Genomic DNA, 19,421 nt, shown 5'->3' with positions numbered 1-19,421 from the left:
CATTTAGTATTTGGACCAAAGTTGACTATAGGTAACTGAAACCATGGTTGGGGGAACTACTATAAATCCAATCTAAAGTAACACTTGGGAAGATTTCTCCCTTGTCTCTAAAGACATCCAGTTATGTCTACTAGAAATAAAACATTAAGGTCAATTTTGTTTTGTAACTTTTGTATACAATAGGATCATATTTCAATAGCTGTGAAAAACAAAACAAAAAATACAAACTATACTTTATAGAGAGGAAACATTTTCTGTACAAAAATAATAAAAGAATGGTGGCAGTAAACCTCAGAAGTATCAGCTTTGATGTTCTATACTAGCCTTTCCATATATAATCCTTTCAACCATCCTGCCTGAAAATGATGGACCAATATTACCTTTAGCTCTGGGGAAGGAACAGAAATTCTCAGTAATAGTCTGTGCCACTCAAATATAGTACCTTCTCTTCAGCTATTCCTTTAAGACTGTGTTGCTATACTCTAAAAATCAAGTGTTTAAGAATGTGTATAAACATATGTATCCAGTATATGACAGCTATCCAAAATGAGAGGTTTTAATGCACTTTCTAATTTTCCACAGTTTCTTCACAGCATGGTAAATACCATCAATTTCATATGGAAAAATAGTGAAGAAAAGTGCTTTAGAAAAATAAAGTTTCCCCAACTATCTATATCTACCATAAAAAGAAAAATGATGCTATCTATGGGAATGCTCTTCAACAGTTATCCAATAATGTTTTAAAGATAGTGGAATTATTTTCTTCACCAAGTAAAATCTTTTGCAAATAAACCAATATAGTAATAAACCAATTAAGTAAAAATAGTGGAAATATTGTGCTTTAAAGGGTACTCGAAGCAAAGGAGGCTTCTCTTTCATTTTTCAGAGTTTTTTGTGATGCTTCAAACTTCTGTGGTAGCCTGTTTAGAAATCATAACTCAAACAGACCTCAGATGGGAGTTTCAATATGGATTTCTCCTGATATGAAAACCCACCACATAGTAGAAGTAACTGTATGGTTTACTTACAGTTACTCTTTATTAGCTTAAGAGTGCGGTTCGGCCCTTCAAAGGACTCTTACTAGACCTGAGGGACAGGAGACTAAGGTAACAGTTAATGGCACAAGATGTCTAGATTCAATCTTAGGCAGAATTTTCAAAACATTTTAAAAAAAACATTTAAAAGCTTTGTTCTATTCTGAATCTTATGATTATCAGAATATCTTTTTTGCTCCTCTTCTCAGCTGGAGATCTATAATTGCTCATCCCCACCACTTATCAAACTTCACTTCTATAGTTCACTATGTATTATAAAGTATCTTTAATTTTCATTTTCCCAGTACAAGACTGTTATGTAAAACAAACCATGTATCATCTGTTTTAATTTATCTCTAGAACATGCCTCTAGCTGAGAATTACTTGAGCTCTAAATGCTAGGAGCTCTCATTCAGATTTCTAAAATCATGCCTCTTTCCTATGATTTCCAAGTATGTCTTCTATATGTTTCCCTACTACCTATCAATGGTAAAATTCCTTAATCACTGTGCTTATCTTACGAGTCTTCAGGGCAATGAAGAAAAATAAGCATAAAATCACAATAGTTTAATTAAACAATTGATAAAAGTAAATGGACACCAATTAGAGGGTGTGGAAGCAGCTCAATATTTTTCTGATAATTATACCTTTTTTGGGGTACCAGGGATCGAACTTGAGACCCTGATATTGTGAGGCAGGTGCCGGAACCACTGAGCTAAATCCCCAGCCCTGATTATACCTTTTTTATACTTTTGTATTTTCTTTTTTCCTTTAAGATATTATCTGAAGATACTACTTTCATGTTGCCATTCACCCTCACCTGGAGGCTTTACAAATCTAAAACTGCAAAATATCCCCAACACTTCACCCGTGAAAATGTCATTGAAATTAAGACATACAATTTAAACTTCATATGAATATATCAAAAGGAACTTCTACTATGAAAGTTTTGTTAATATTTCTCCTGAATTTTTGATATTTCTTATGTAGCAAAAACTAGAATCAAACTATAAATTTTGAACAGTTTTGTGAAATGCTTAGAGTATTTGTTTTAATAATATAAACCCTACCTCTTAAACTATTTTAAAGATTACTTAATATTTACTTAACTTTTATAAATTGCTACAGTGCTGCTACGACATAATTCACCTAAGGCCTATACTCCAAAACAAAGTTGTTTTAAAAGTATGAACTGAACATATTTTACACAAAGTAAGTCATGTGTATGTTTTTCCAACCACTTCAAGTATTTTAATAAGGACTCTAGAACATACTTCAGTGAAAACAAGACTCAATAAACAACAATTGCTTCACTGGGAACCATGTAACCAACAGAAATTAATGGACACATACAGTCATAACAGAGCGGTGGGTCTGTCTTAGTTCTATCAGCAGATTTGCTACGAATAAAAACCACTATTTGAAAAAAATTACTTCTTTCAAAAGTACCAAACTATTCTTAATAAAACATGCAGTTGTAATCTACTGGCTCACTTTTGTAGGAAGATAAGAACATGTGCCCCCTTTTTCTTTAAACAAAATCTTTTAAATCAGAGATAGAGACTTATCTCTTTAAGTCCATCCAGCTGTAACTTCAAGAAACTAAAAACCACACTAGTAATTTTAGCCAAATTATAAACTGATGATTGCAAAAACGAAGTCATGAGTTTTGTATTCATGTTACACTCCGTAAATTATAATCCCGGGAATAATCACATATAATAAAAATGGAAAATGTTTCCTAGACATCCATGAAGCTTTACAAAAAACTTTTAAGAGTGTGCTTTGGTAATAGAAAAGTAAAGTATGTGAAATTCTTAATGAATTCAAGCATCCCTTTCTGAAGAGAACACATCTTAAATTACTGACGGAAACTATATGTATTGCTAAGTCCCTTCCAGAGAGAAAAGCGTTTCAAAAATACAAGCTTCCTACATGAATATATAAATTAGGTATTAAAAATATGACAATAGAGATATTCTACCCAGAGGTCTCTTCCATTTCTCACTATTACGTCTTAATTCCAAATCCACTCTGCCACATACTCTGATCTGTGGCCTGGGAGATGAGTATCTGCAAACTAAATTTCTCATTCTGCCAGACAAGGACGCTCTAAGGAGACTACAGAGCACAACAAACGTGGCCTGAGTGCTTCCCATCAATGTCACACTAGCAACAATGCCCTGCTTGAGGCAGTGTGTGTTTGTTTCTGGAATTCTTTAGAGAGAAGAGCAGCCGAAACAGCAGCATCTCCTCAAGTCACTGAGCCACACTTCTGCAGCCCCTGCTCCTCACTGTTTCCCCAGTTCCGGCAAGGGTAGCTCCTTTCAGCAGTTATCTCTCTGTTCCCTCAGCGCTCTCATTTTGTTCATCCAACTGTCCAACATCTAACGCTACCAATTCCCAATACCACATTCCCTAGTTGAAATACATAGCAAATTTCTGTTTACTGACTTAACCCTGGCCATCTCTACTGTATCTGCAGCTATTTAACCTTAAATAATGAACTCTATTGCAAAATACATTTTTGATTCTAAAATATACATTCAGCTTGATTAGTACACTGGAGGGGTATTTACTAAATAATTTCCCACAATTTAAAATGATGTTTTAGTTATGGCATAATTTAAACAACAGTCATATATGAAAGTACATCTTGCTTAAATACATAAAAAAAATCAACTTTAGAACATATACTGGAAACCAAATTGTATAACCTTTCATCCAAAAAAGTATTCCTATCTTAACAGCAATAATCATGATTTACTGAGGGCCCATTATTATATAATGTGTCAGGTACCTTTTTTTTTTAATTCTCACAGCACTTCTATGAGATACATTTAATTATTCCTGTTTCACAGGTAGAGGAATTTAAAAGCCTAAATTTACAATAGTTCCTAAGTGGCAGACCTCTCAAACCTAGATCTGCTTGATCTAAAAAAAGACTACTAATCTCTGCATTTCACCAAGTTTCCTCCTTTCATTAAACCGATAGGTACAACTGTTACCAAAAATCTTTGTGGCACTGCTCTTTCAATTGTAATCACTATTAGCATGACTTATTTTAAGCTAAAACCTGTCTCTTTACAATTTCTATATTCATTAGGTCTATTTTTGTCCTTTGGAGAAATAGAAAACTTAATGCCTCCTAATGATAACCCTTCAACTATTAAAAACTTAACATTGTTGCTCTTCATCCTATTACCTCTTTCTCCACTTTCCTCTGGTATTTATTATGCATATGTTATAGTGGCATGACTCAAAGATACACTTAAATTAAAATCCACTAGACAGAATAATGAACTAAGCATAACAAGAAGTCTCACTGTTTAAAAGAAAAAGAATAAAAAGTAACAAATACTTATGACAAAATCAACCTCAATTTTAATTTAGAATTTCGAGTATAAAATTTGGAATTTCATATATAAAATTTTCTTACAGATAAGAATGTTGAGAGATACATTAATTCATGCCATTCAATACAATCTTACTGTGTCCCCAAGATGAGCTAGTACATTGCTACCTGCTGAGGAAAGAAAATTAAGACACAGTTCTGCCCAGAAGTAAAAATCCAGCACTATCAATATAGTGTACTAGAATGTGTCTCACCTTTTCATTCTGTTCAGAGCTGTATGCATGTACAGGTATACCTCAGTGCCCATGGATTTTCATGGGTATCAAAATCTGGATGGTCATATCTTTACAGAAAATGTCAGGGTATTTGCATATAACTCATGTACGTTCTCTCACATACTTTAAATCAGCTCTAGATTACTTATGATACCTAAGACAATGCAAATTTATAGTTGTTATACTGTACTGTTTAGAGAATAACAAGAAAAATATCCATATATGTTCAGTAGAGAAGCAACTTTTCTCTGAATATCTTGATTTGTGGTTGCTTGAGTATATAGATGTGGAGCCATGGATACGAAAGGCTGACTGTAAATTGTACTTCTTATGCCAGTGATAGCATGTTACACATATGTTCTAATACTTCTTTAACATATCTTGAAAGATATTACTCATCCAAGTGGCTATCCTTAACAGTAGTATAAATTTCGTAGCTTGTATGAACTTTTAAATTATTGATCTACTGGTATTTATATCACAATCTTTTTATTACAAATGACTACTGCAATGAATATTCTTCTAAGCACATCATTTCACATAAGCAGTCATTTATTTTTAAGATAACTAGAATGTGTAGCTATAACACATGGTGAATTATGGCAGAACTGACTATACTATGTTTGTTTTCTCATAACTGAACAGTGTTGGTAACTTCTAAAATCTTATTAATATGATAGATACAGAAAGGATCAGGATCTTTCTAAGGATCAGTTTGCATTTTAATTATCATTTTTAATATAAAGACTATTTTTAAAAAATGAAAGTATAATTTTTTCAGTTAATAAAATCGGCCTATTATGTTTTAAAAATCAAAAGTTAAAATAGACATACAGACTTTATTCTAATGTTCCTAATATCTCAAAAGAATTTTGAGAATCTTGTGCCAAAATAGTATACCTGGTCCTTATGCACAAATTACCTCAAAGCACCAAACTGTGTCACCTTCTGGTCTGTGGTCTTGCACACCACGTGGAAAGCAGGACATGGTGGTGCAAATCCGTAATCCCAGCACTCTGGAGCCCAAGGCACGAGAATGGTAAGTTTGAGCCTCGCCTGAGCCACACAGGATAGTAAGACTCTGTCTCAAAATTTTAAAACAGACAGGGGATATAGCTCAGTATTAAGGCCCTGTGTACAATCCTTAGTACTGCTAATAAGTAAATACATTAAAAAACAGCAGGACATCACTTTCAAATTTGGAATAAAATAAGTGACAATAACATTTCTGATTGAAACATATAGCCAGAGTTGATGCATCTGTGCTATCACCACTTGAAGGAAAATAATAACTGTCAACGCCTGACTAGAGACCTTGTGAAAATAGAGGAAGCAGACCACCTACAAACAAAGTCTCAGAAGAAATCACCTCTTCCCATTCCTTATTTTTGACTTCTGGTCTCCAGAACTGTGAGAATATAAAATTTGTTGTGAAAGCCACCCAGTCTGTGGCATTTGACCTAAAAAGGGGCTACAGAAACAACTGAGAAAGGCACCTAAAATTTGTATGAAACCCAGTAAATAGTGCTACTTTGTGACTTGCAGTAAAACACTGATGAGAAGTGTGGTTTTCTCTCATTGACTTCAGCATTGTATCTACCAGAGTAGGAAACAAGTTAGTAGCATTTGATCAGACAGCAGAATGAGATACATTTATAACAGTGTAACAGAGGCAAACTAGCTCAATGTTAGAACTAAAACTTTGGAATTATCCAACACTTTATGACACTCCAGGGATCATTATTTTTATCTTCTTTTTTCTACCCTCCTCAAGTTTAGAGCCATCAAAATTTGCAATTGCTAGAGTTCCTTGTGATGTGGGGAACTGTTTTATTTAGCAAATGTGAACTATCACAATAAAAAATTTACTCACATAACATTTCCAATACTACCTCCAAAGTATCACCACATAAAATAAGATATTCTAAAAGCATATTTCAATGTTACTCAAACTGACTTTTATAATAATCTCACTGCCTGCCCCACTTCTATTACTGGTTCACGTAAGAACAAACTGGTAAGATTTCCATGGGAGTGAGAAAGTTTTTATTGTTGACAGCACAAACAATTTTGAAGAGCAGATGTTGTCATCAAATTGTAGTATTCACTTATTCTGCTTTGAAATTAAGTGAAATACTTGTTTAAAAATGTTTTCTCATTAGAATGTACCAATGATCCTTTAAATTCTATCTGCTATAATAGGATATTTCTATGACATTGCAATCTGGACTATGCCATAAACACTATTGTACTTGAACAGATGGAAATCATAAAGTGATATTTAGCTACAGACTTCCTGTCATATAGTTTTGCAAACTGAAAAAGAAGGAATCAACATTTGCAACCACTAAAAACAAAATACTATCTAGTAAGCTAAAGCGATGGTAATGTGACAAAGGAATATAAATGTCTTCAATTTAATAGCTTGCAGAAAAAAGAAAATATTAAGTGGATACTTCCAAAGTTCATGCAATGGAGCAGGGCTGGGAGACAGGGTGATATGTAAGACATCTACAACAGACACAGTCCGGCACTGAATTTTACAGTTTTAGCTGATCAAAGGATATATGTTCTAGTGGACTTAACATCTGATGGTCAAGAAATAGACAAGGTTATTAAGGGAAACCCTTTGAACTTTAGAGTTGTAAGGAATTATTGCTCACAGAAAATGGGATGATACAGTGGCCCCTAGGCTCACAAATTTAATTTGTTTTATGATTTTGGAGAAAAGGGCTGTGTTTGTGTGGTGAAGATGGCCATGGTTGTAAGTGCCACTTGATGTGGAGTTTGTGAACAGAAGCAAAATTTTGTCAAATAATTTTGTTTGAGACCCAAATTGTTTGTGAACAAAAGTGTTCATGAACCAAGGTATTACTGTACCTGCATACTGATTTATAAAATTACTAAGGAAGAACTTTTTAACTCACTAGTAGATGGATGTTTAACCTATTAACCACATAACACTGTTGATGTATACATCTAAAATTCTAAGTTCTGAGCTTACAGTTTTAAAAATGAATATAGTCATCAAAACTAACGTAACTGGCAGCCATACTCCAGATCCCTTGTCAACTCCTGAGAGGCAACAAGTGCCTGAGTCTCTGTCACGTGTGACTTCCACTGACTGCATTAGCAATAAGGAGGGTGCCAGGAGGTCCCAGAAGCCCAGAAATGGACTCAGTGACCTTTGAGGATGTGCCTGTAACTTCATCCTGGAGAAGAAGGCTTTGCTGGATCATTCCCAAAAGAATCTCTATAGAGATGTGATTCTGGAAACCTTTAAGAGCCTGTCCTCTGAATAAAATGGGAAGACCAGAACATTGAAGATGAATACAAAAATCCCAAGAGAAGAAGTCAAGTGGTGAGGAGACTCTGTGAATATGAAGTAGGCAATCAATGTGGAGAAATCTTCAACTGGATTCTAGATCACATTACAAACAAGAAAACTCCTGGAATAAAACTTTGTGAAAGCCGCGTGTACACAGAAGTGGCCATTTGCCATTCATTCCTAAGCAGGCACTTCACATCCGACTCTGGAAACAGACAATATGAGTATCAGGAATATAGAGAGAAACTCTATGAATGTGAAAAATGAGACAAAGCCTTGAGGCGACCCAGTTCCATTTAAGATTTTTAAAGGACTAGGAAGAAACCCTATGAAAGTAAATAATGTGGGAAATATAAAGAACTTATACTGGAAAGAACCCCTATGAATGTAAGCAATGTGGGAAAGCTTTCAGTTTTTCCAATTACATTCAAATACGTGAAAGAACTCACACTAAAGAGAAATATATATGTAACCAGTGTGTGAAAACACTGCTCTGCAGTGTTCGAAGACACATGATATAGTAATAGACCATATAAATGTGAGGTATGTGGGAAAGCATTGAATTATCCCAGTTTATTTCACACACATGAAAGGACTCACACTGAAGAAAAACCCTATGAATGTAAACAATGTGGTAAGGCCTTTAAGTGTTCTAGTCTGTTCAAAATCATGAAACAACTGACACTGGAAAGAAACCCTACAAATGTAAGCAGTGTGGGAAAGTCTTCAGTTGTTCCAGTTACATTTGAATGCATGTGAGAACATATGTTGGAGGGAATACTCAGGAATGTAAGGCATGCAGAAAAATATTCACTTCTTGACTCCGGGGGGCCTAAGAGACTAAAGTCAGCCACCTGTCCAACAAAGCCAATCAGAGACACACAGTGGTGAAGAGCAGGAAAGGAGCTTTAATTAGCAAGACCATACTTGGAAGTACAGATAAAGAGGTTCAAGATCTGCTTTCTAAGTGTTAGGGGTTTGTAGAGCTGGCAAGACATGGTCTGGTTAACTGTTATCTAAGGACTGGTTCTCTGAAGTCCAGAAAAAGCCATCATCCTTTTAGGGGCCAAATTCACGTCCCATCAAGAAATGACAGCTCCTTCTTGGTTGTGATGTTGGTGGGGACAGTCTTAGCTCCTGTCATGGATCCACTTTCCACCAAGACGTAACAGCTCCTGCTTTAAGGGGTAGCATTACTGTTCCCACTTGGAGGATGACCTCATTTTTCCTAAAATCTGAGGTGGTTCCAAGTTTAGGACAATGACTATTTCTAGGCATCACTTCATGGGGGAATCTGGAACTGGACTATGTCCCTGACAATTACTTTAGTTACTCTTATCTTGGTGGTCTCAGTCTTGAAGGTAGATGAAATAAGCTAGGCAAATTTAGGGCTAATAATCCATTTAATCCAGATACTACCTGAATGATTTAGCGTGCCTACATGCAGAGCAGAGCAGTGATCTGTCCCAACGTTTTAAGGTAATATGGGAGACATAAAATGAAGGCAGATACCACCTGCTGCGCAAGAGCAAGGACCCAAGTTCGATCCCCTGTACCAAAAAAAAAAAAATGAAGGTAGATATGTCAAGTTTTATCCTCCTTTTATATCCACTGGACATGTGCAGGTCCGGCCTCTCAATCCCTGCTACAAGAAGACAAAATGAAGAACTAGGATTGGAGGTCCCATTTCACCCAGTTATTCCCCTGCTGGGTATCTTCCCAAAAGAATTAAAAGAATCACACCACAGTGATATATGTGTACCCATGTTAAGCTATTACAGTTTGTAATAGTTAAAACTCGGAAACAGCCCAATTGTCCATCAACTGGAAACTAGATAAAGAAAATGTGGGGTTTTTTTCTTTTTAAATAAAGTGGAGTACTACTCAGCCATAAAGAACAAGAAATCAGAGACATTTATAGCTAAATGGATGCACATTGAGGTCATACTCTTAATTGAAATAAATACAACATGTGTAAATACCTAATAGTTTCTCTGGTGTGAGAAACTGAAAGTGTAATAAGGACTAAAAGGCATAATAGATAATGTGAAATAGGAAGAAAGGGGGCAAAGGAGAAGGAAAAATGGGAGGGGTGGGGGAAAGGAAAGAAGGGAATGGAATTAATATGAGAAAATGAAAAAATGGAAATAGGGAGGGGTGGAGGGATTGAAGGGAGAGCAAGGGAATGGGGAAAAAATAAGAACCAAGATAAGATTACGTAAATGGGCAAATTTCCAATGATGAATGCCATTATATTGTATACCTAAAACGTACCAATAAAATTAATTTTAAAAAGACAAAAGGAGGCATTTAACAACTTATCTAACTTTATTAACAAAACTGATCATATAGACAGAATTCATGCACTCAGATATACTTTATGAACATAGATGTAAAATCCTTAGTAAAATATTAGCAAATTAAATCCAATGTGAATAATAAATCAAGCAAAAGTGTTTACCCTGGGAATGACAGAATAGTTTGCTAATTGAAAAACCTCTCAGGGCCGGGAATTTAGGTCAGTGGTTCTGCTGCCTGCCTTGCAAGCACAAGGGGCCAAGTTCGATCTGCGGTACCAAAAAAGCCAAAAAAACCAAAAACCTCTCAGTATAATATATTACATTAAAAAAGGGAGAAAACCCCAAATTATTATTTCAGTGCATTTCAAAAACCTAAGTTTGTTACAACCACGTTATGTTTTTTGATAATCAGATACATAAATGTAAGCTCTATCTTGTTCTTTATCAGCTTTCCCTTCTTCCTTACTTTTCCCTCATCCAATTTATTTGTGACTAAAATACAAATCCAACAACTCTCTACCTTATGTCTTGCCCCCAAATGGACCCTTGTCATCTCATGCTTACATTATTAGAGTCTATTAATGAGTTTTTCTGCCTCCAGTTCCTTTACCATTAGGTACAAATATTTTCTTACATTTCTTCTCTTTCCAAAGAGTAAGGTTAAGTATATTGAGAAAAGGAAAACAACGATGTCAATTTTAGGGTCAACATACTAGGAATAAGTGTGAGGATTCCAAGCATTCAAGGCAAAAAGTAAAAATAAATTAAACTTTTATAAATATTTTCATTATATACCATTTCTTTAAAGGTAATAAAGATTTTTCTTCAACTGAACTCTGAAAACTTTTCATATGTGAAATTATATATATTAAAATGACTGGTTCCACCACTCTCAGCTCAGAGGTAGGGGCTTCTGGGCTGCTGTTCCACTGCTCCCAGTGCAGAGGAGGTGAGCCAGGAGAGCGCCAATAGCAACCCCCTCCCTGCCACACACCCCCCATCGAAACGAGAAGACAGGTAAACAAGTCTCAAAACCAGACTTCCAGAACACCTAAAGCAACCCCAAAGGGAAATGAGATGGAACAATCTGATACTCAACCACCTGGACTCCCTGAACTGGCAACAAAAGAGGATCTGGAAAAAATGAAATCAGAAACAATTTCTCAGATAACAGTAGAGATAATGCTCATAGTGCAAGACATGATTAATAAATCTGGGGAGGAGCTGAGGAACATGATGGAATCCCAACAGAGGAAACAAATGGAATCCATAAAACAGATGCAAACAGACTTCCAGGAGATTAAAAACATAAGACATACAAAAACTGTTCACAAAAGTAATGGCAGAAAACTGCCCAAGCAGGGGAAAAGAACTTGACATACAGATAAGTGAGGCATATAGGACTCCAAATAGCCTTGATCAAAAAAATCTACACATGGGCCAGGGATTTAGCTCAGTGGTTTTGCCACCTGCTGCACAAGTGCAAGGACCCGAGTTTGATCCCTGGTACCAAACAAACAAACAAAAATCTACACATAGGCATATAATTGCTATAATTCCAGAAACCCAACAGAAGAACAAAGTTCTACAAGCAGTTAGAGTAAAGAAACAAATCACATACAAAGGAAAGCCCATCAGAATCACAGCAGACTTCTCAATGCAAACCCTCAAGGCAAGAAGACCTTGGAGTGATGTATTCCAAGCCCTAAAGGAAAACAGCCTCCAATCCAGATTGATGTACCCTGCAAAACTGTCTTTTAAAATTGATGGAGAGGATCACAATGAGGATCACAACCCCAGGAAGCACAGCAAAAGGAACCCAGCAGGCACAACAAGAATTTAAATGTAAAGGGGGACAATCCAACAAAAACAAAAAGTTATAACAATGATTAAGTCAATACATATCAGTTATAACCATCAATGTTAAAGGTCTCAATTCACCAATCATAAGAAATAGACTGGCAGAATGCATCAAGAAGCAAAATCCAACAATATGCTGCATACAAGAAACATAACTTAATTCAAAATAAAACTCATAGTTAAAGGGTGGAAAACAATACTCCATGCGACAGGAACCCGAAAAAAAGCAGGAGTAGCTATCCTCTTTGCAGATCAAGTGGATTTCAAACGAACACTGATTAAGAGAGACAAAGAAGGACACTACATCCTTGTAAAGGGAAGAATCCAAGAGGAAGAGATGACAATCATAAATATACATGCACCAAACACTAGTGCACCCAACTGTATAAAACAAATACTAACGGACATGAAAAGTCATATATACACTAAGACAATAGTAGTGGGGGACCTCAATACCTCACTGTCACAAATCAACTAGACAAAAAATAAGTAATGAAATACTAGAACTCAATCGAACTCTTGAACAAATGAACTTAAATAGATGTTTACAGAGTGTTCCATTCCACAACATCAGAATATACATTCTTTTCAGCTGCACATGCATCGTTCTCCAAAACAGACCACATACTCACTCACAGAACATGTTTAAGTAAGTGCAAAGGAATAAGTTATCCCCTGTATATTATCAGACCATAATGAGATGAAATTGGTGATCCACAGCAAAACAAACCACAAAAACTTCATAAACACATGGAAATTGAACAACACACTTCTGAATAACCAAAGGGTCAGAGAAGAAATCACAGTTCCTACAATTAAATGATGATGACAGTACAAGATATCGGAATCTATGGGACACAATGAAAGCAGTCTTATGAGGGAAATTCATAGCAGTGAATACACATATTGGGAAAACAGAGCAAGCACAATTAAACAACCTGATGTTGAACCTCAAGCTTCTAGAAAAAGAAGAGCAGGGCACACCCAAAGCTCATACAAGGGAGGAAATCATAATGATCAGAGCAGAAATCAATGCAATGGAGACTAAGACAACGATACAAAACATTAATGAAACCAAGAGTTGGTCCTTTGAAAGAATAAACAAAATTGCAAAACCCTTAGCCAACCTTAAGAAAAGGCCCAAATCCATGAATTAAGAATGAAATGGGTGAAAGTACAACAGACACAGCAGAAATCCAGAGGATCATCAATACCTACTTCCAGAACCTATATGCCAATAATATGGAAAACAGAGAAATGGACAAATTCCTAGATACATATGAATTACCAAAGTTGAATGAAGAAGATCTAAAAATTCTCAACAACCCAATATCAAGCAATGAAATTAAAAATGTATTTAAAAACTTACCAACTAAGAAAAGCCCAAGTCCTGATGGCTTCACTGCTGAATTCTACAAGACATTTAGAGAGGAACTACTGCCACTACTGTTTAAACTTTTCAATGGAATTGAAAGGGAAGCAATACTCCCAAATTCATTCTTGGAAGCAAGCATCATCTTGATCCCCAAAGCAGAGAAAGAACCAACAGAAAAAGAGAACTATAGGCCAATCTCACTAACGAACATAGATGTAAAAATGCTTAATAAGATACCAGCAAAAACTCGATCCACGGTACCAAAAAAAAAAAAAAAAAAAAAAAAAAAAGATAACGGCAAATAGACATTGGCAGAAGATCATCAAGAAGATCATACACACTGATCAAGTGGGATTCATCCCAGGGATGCAGGAATGGTTCAACATAGGCAAATCAATGTAATACACTATATCAATAGAGCCAAAGACAAAAAATATATGATTATCTCCATAGATGCAGAAAAAGCATTTGACAAAATCCAACAGGCATTTATGATAAAAACCTTACAAAAACTGGAATAAATGGTCTCTACCTCAAGCTGATGAAAGTCATCTACAAAAACCCAACAGCCAGTATCATACTAAATGGTCAAAAACTGAAATCCTTCACACTAAAATCAGGAACAAGACAAGGAGGTCTACTATCATCACTCTTGTTCAATATAGTTTCGGAAACACTAGCCAAGGCAATTAGACAAGAGAAAGAAAGAAAAGGAATAAAGATAGGAAATGAAGAAGTCAAATTGTCATTATTTGTAGATGACATGATACTCTATATAGCAGACCTTTAGAACTCCACCAAAGGTCTTCTAGACTTAATAACCAAATTCAGTAAAGTAGCTGAACACAAGCACAAAACACACAAAAATCAATAGCTTTCCTCTACATGAACAACAGATGCACTGAGACAGAAATAGGGCAAACAATTCTTTTCACAACAGCATCCAAAAAACTGAAATACCTAGGAATCAACCTAACAAAAGAAATCAAAGACCTCTCCTCTGAAAACTATAGAACTCCAAAAAGAGAGACTGAAGATGATATCAGACAATGGAAGGACATCCCCTCCTCCTGGGTAGGAAGGATCAATATAGTGAAAATGGCCATATTTCCAAAACTGCTATATAGATTCCATGCAACCCAAACAGAAATCCCAGCAGCATACTTCACAGACCTGGAGAAAACAATCCAAAAATTCATTTGGAACAAGAAGAAACCAAGAATAGCAAAAGCAATTCTAGGTAACAGAGACATGGCAGGGGGTATCACAATCCCCAACCTGCAACTATACTACAAAGCTACTGTGATAAAAACAGCATGGTACTGGCAAAGAAACAGACCTGAGGACCAGTGGAACAGATTAGAAGATGCAGAAACAACTCCAGACACACTCAGTCATCTCATCTTCGATAAAGGAGCCAAATACCCTCACTGGAGGAAAGATAGCCTTTTTAATAAATTGTGCTTGAAAAACTGGGCTTCAACTTGTCAAAGATTAAAACCACACCTATATGTCTCACCATGCACTAAAGTAAAATCAAAATGGATTAAAGATCTAAATATTCAAACAGAAGCACTAAACCGCTGGAAGAGATGTTTGGTAGAACTCCTGAGGACATTGGTGTTGGAAAAGATTTTATGAACAAAACCTCTGTTGCCCATGAACTAGTACAAACCATCAAGTGGGATCTCTTCTTATTAAAAAGCTTCTGCACAGCAAGAGAAACCACTAACAGTGTGAAGAGACAACCCACAATGTGGGAAAAAATTTTCACCTGCTGTCCCTCAGACAAAGGTCTACTATCTCAAATCTATAAAGAACTTAAAAAAATCAGACCTCCCAAATTTAAAGACCCAATCCAAAAATGGGCATCTGAAATGAACAGACATTTCTCAGACAAAGAAGTAGAAATAGCAAATGAACATATGAAAAAGTGTTCAACATCACTGGTCATTGGAGAGATGCAAATGAAAACAACTCTGAGATTCCACCTCACTCCAGAAAGAATGGCTACTATCATGAAATCAACCAAGAACAAATGCTGGCGGGGCTGTGGGGAAAGAGGAACCCTGCTCCACTGCTGGTGGGAGTGTAGACTGGTGCAACCACTGTGGGAATCAGTATGGAGATACCTCAAAGAACTAGGACTGGAAGTCCCATTTGACCCCGCTATTCTACTGCTGGGGATCTTCCCCAAAGAATTAAAAGAATCATACCACAGTGATATATGTGTACCCATGTTCATAGCAACACAGTTTGTGATAGCTAAAACTTTGAAGCACCCCAAATGCCCATCAACTGTACACTGGATAAAGAAAATGTGGGTTTTTAATAAAATGAAGTACTACTCAGCCATAAAAAATGAGAAACTGGAGACATTTATAGCTAAATGGATGCACACTGAGGCAATACTCTTAAGTGAAATAAATAGGACACACGTGTAAATACCGAATAGTTTCTCTAGTGTGAGAAATAAAAGTATAAATAAGGACCTAAAGGTATGATGGATAATGTGAAATAGGAAGAAAAGTGGTAAAAGGGAAGGGGAAGTGGGAGAGGTAGGGGAAAGAAAAGAAGGAAAAGGAAAAATTATGAGAAATGGAAACAAAGTCTTTGTAAATTGGCAGGGATGGAGGGGTTGAAGGGAGGGCAGAGGAAGGGGGAAAAATAAGAACCAAGAGAGATTATGTAAAGGTGCAAATTTCCAATGATGAATGTCATTATATTGTATACCTAAAATGTACCAATGATTAAAATGAATAATTGATAATGTGAAATAGAAAGAAAAGGTCCAAAGGGGTAGGGGAAAGGAAAGAAGGGAAAGGAAAAATGATGAGAAATGGAAAAATTGGAAACAAAGTCTTTTTAAATAGGGAAGGGTGGAGGGGGTGAAGGGAGGGCTGGGAATGGGGAAAAAATAAGAACTACAATACATGATGCAAAGGTACCACTTCCCAGTGAGAAATGCAAATGTACTGTATACCTAAAATGTACCAATACAAGAATTTAAGGAAAAAAAAAGACTAATGTCTTCAAATAGTAATTTTCCTATAAATAAATAGAAGTTGGACATGGTGGTGCCTGCCCTTATTCTGGGAGGCCGAGGCAGGAGGATCACAAATTCAAGCACAGCTTAGGAAATTTAGCAACTTCGCAAGACCCTGTTTCAAAATAAAAAATTAAAACAAGGATAAAGGACTGGAGACCAGATAGTTTAACTCAAACACATTTCCTTCCAAATGTTCTTCCAGAAAACATTTAACAAAAAGTTATACCAAAGGAAGATATTGTTGTGTAAAGGTATATTATACAGCTGTTCTAAAGTTTTATTTTGCAAAACGAATGTTAAGAGTTACAGGAAAACTATAACGGGTACAAGTGCTAATAAAATGGTGAAATAATGATGGAGGGGATAACCCTAAAATAAACCAAAAAATGTGGAAAATATAAGCATTACTGATCATTTCTATCCTCTGAAAGTACTGTAAGCATAATACTGTGGTAAGAAGAATCAGTTATGTGTCAACTGCACACATATTGCAGCAACATCTTGATAATTACATTACTTTTCAGATTTTAAAAATGAACTGTGCAAGATTTTAATTTGACCTTCTTCAGCCACTAAAAAAATAAGTAAATTCGTATGTCCTAGGTATGCTACTTGCAGCTTTAAAATCATGTGTAAAGAAGAAAGTCACAGCATCAATTCCTCAAGTTATGTATCTTAGACCTAAATCTCACTTTGACAAAGTACCTCTGGTTTGGGAATGTAGTGCTATCAAACAAGAAAAATTCTTGTGCATCCCTATAGAGATACTCAACATGACATTATAATTTAAATTCTGCTTATTTTCTTAGATAAAACAGATGGCTGTGCCACAAAATCACAATATACAGTGTTACAATACTGGAAAGAGCATGTTTATTCAATACTTTCAAAGGGTATTAAGAATACTGGGGCCAAATTTTGGGAAAAAGAAAATGAAAACTAAGTGAACAAGAACCATGGAATGAAACTGATGGCTTACTGATTTGAAATGAAGGAAATTCAGAACCTCTATTCTATGCAAAGAATGGTTCTCTGTTCATCAGCAGGAATATTTTTCTGCAATCAATGTGAAGAAAGCTAAATAACTGTTAGATTATATAATGTCACTATTCCTATATCCTAAGTTCGTTAGTATAGATTATTCTTTTTAAAAATCTCACTTTGTTATCACCAAACACAACCTTGCCTAAACTTTTCCTGGAAAACATCTTAACAATCTTTCACAGTAAGTATTTCTGATCCTTATTTGGTAAATAAGGAACTGTACCATGGAGAAGGTAAGGAATTTTTTCAATATGACAAAAAGGACCGAGAAAAAAAGAAAAATTTCTTTACTAGTCTTCCCATTTTCCTGTGTATTACTACAGTTAGTTTTCTAGTTAATACTCAGTTAAATGAAATTTTCAGAGGAAAACATTTTGAATTAAAAATAAGTAAAATTTCTCAAAATGTTTTGTGTAATTGGGGAACTCTATATTTAGCTGTATCAACTGCCTAGAATTAACAATGTTAGGAGGGTTAAACATCGGTAGATGTCTTACAGGAACTTTTAAAGAAGAGCTGGAGCATGGCAGGGAAGCATTATAGTGAAATAAATGCTTCTGAGTTTAGGTGGCACACAATTCAATTCAGTTTGGTTCAAAACTTTCTAATTTATAGTTACTTCACCCCTGTGTTCTTTTATTTTGAATGCTCTACAAAAGCTGGAAATTAGACCAAGAAACAATTTTGAGAGGTTTTTTTCCTAATACTTTTACTCATGACATCTTAAAATATCTGCTTTGTCTAAAGACCTACACAGTACTTTTTAAATCTCTCTTATGACCTACTTTCATTTGTCATTTCCTGGCTTCATCGCACAAATCTTGTGTTGTCAAATCCTGTATCTTTTCATTGATAAGGCCACTGTTACAGGATCACTTTTTTTCATCCTTGATTTGGATTTTGCATTTGGTTTCTCTAAAAGGAGTAACCTTTTATTATTATTTATACTCCACAAGGGACAGAATTATTCTGTAAAGAAAAAAAGTTGATTTTTATCTTATAAACAACAATAACAACAAAGAAAACATCTTGATAGAAACTTAAAATTCCTTAGTTTAGCAAATGAATCCTTTAGTAGTCTTGCCCAAACAATTTGTCCATTTCTTTCTCAGCAGATTTCTACTTATTTCTTGTTTAACATATTTTACAAAGTTCCCTCCATTCTCAATACTGTTCCTTCTCTTTAAATGCTTTTCTAAAACTCCTACTCGATCTTTAAGGTCCACCTCAAATCCCACTTCCTTAAAGACCTTATCCTTTTTCTAGATACTAAGTTACAAAAATTTGTTTCCATCTAGATAATAAAAGAACACATTTTACATTTACGTATTTACTATTTGTCTGTTTTCCCAACCATAAGAAGTCCTTATGAACAGCAAGCAAATCAAATTATCTTTAAAATCCAAGTTTATAGTCCAGAACCTGACATATAGTAAGTGCTTCATTAGTGTTCACTGTTTGTGGGTAACACTACAGTGAGTATCATCAGTGAGAGGGTGGGATAGAAAATCCCAGGCCTTCTTGACTCACAGAAACACGAATTTAAATAACTTTATTAGAACTACAGAATCCAGATAAGAAGCTGGCCTAGGTGAACAAAAAAAGCAAGGTAGCCACAATTAAATAGGAAGAGTGATTTCATTTTTTTAGCCACTATGGGAGGAAAATATGAAGGTTCTTCCAAAAATATTTCACATAAAACTCTCATATGACCTAGCAATGACAGTTCAGGATATCCAAAGAAAATAAAATCTCTAGCTCTAAAGAGATATCTATACTTCTATAATCACTGCATCATTAT

General features: G+C 35.4%; 1 protein-coding gene and 1 pseudogene across 3 annotated transcripts in view; both read right to left on the bottom strand.

Moving 5' to 3' along the window:
* Hs2st1 (heparan sulfate 2-O-sulfotransferase 1) overlaps positions 1-19,421 on the bottom strand; it is a 217,405-nt gene that overhangs the window by 83,840 nt on the left and 114,144 nt on the right. The gene's annotated exons all lie outside the window — the stretch shown is intronic.
* The window catches only part of LOC147827634 (mitochondrial fission factor pseudogene), a 61,840-nt pseudogene that overhangs the window by 27,973 nt on the left and 14,446 nt on the right, over positions 1-19,421 (bottom strand). The window contains exon 1 of the transcript XR_015451962.1: positions 1-19,421. This exon is cut by the window's left edge and continues 27,973 nt beyond it; it is cut by the window's right edge and continues 14,446 nt beyond it. The product of XR_015451962.1 is annotated as a mitochondrial fission factor pseudogene (transcript).

The sequence above is a fragment of the Heterocephalus glaber genome, unplaced genomic scaffold (genome assembly GCF_053883595.1).
Source record: "Heterocephalus glaber isolate CG9 unplaced genomic scaffold, H.glaber_assembly_v1.0 deba00001442, whole genome shotgun sequence".
Taxonomy (NCBI): domain Eukaryota; kingdom Metazoa; phylum Chordata; class Mammalia; order Rodentia; family Bathyergidae; genus Heterocephalus; species Heterocephalus glaber.
The sequence above is the reverse complement of the archived record's forward strand: the minus strand, read 5'-3'. Positions and strand labels throughout refer to the sequence as shown.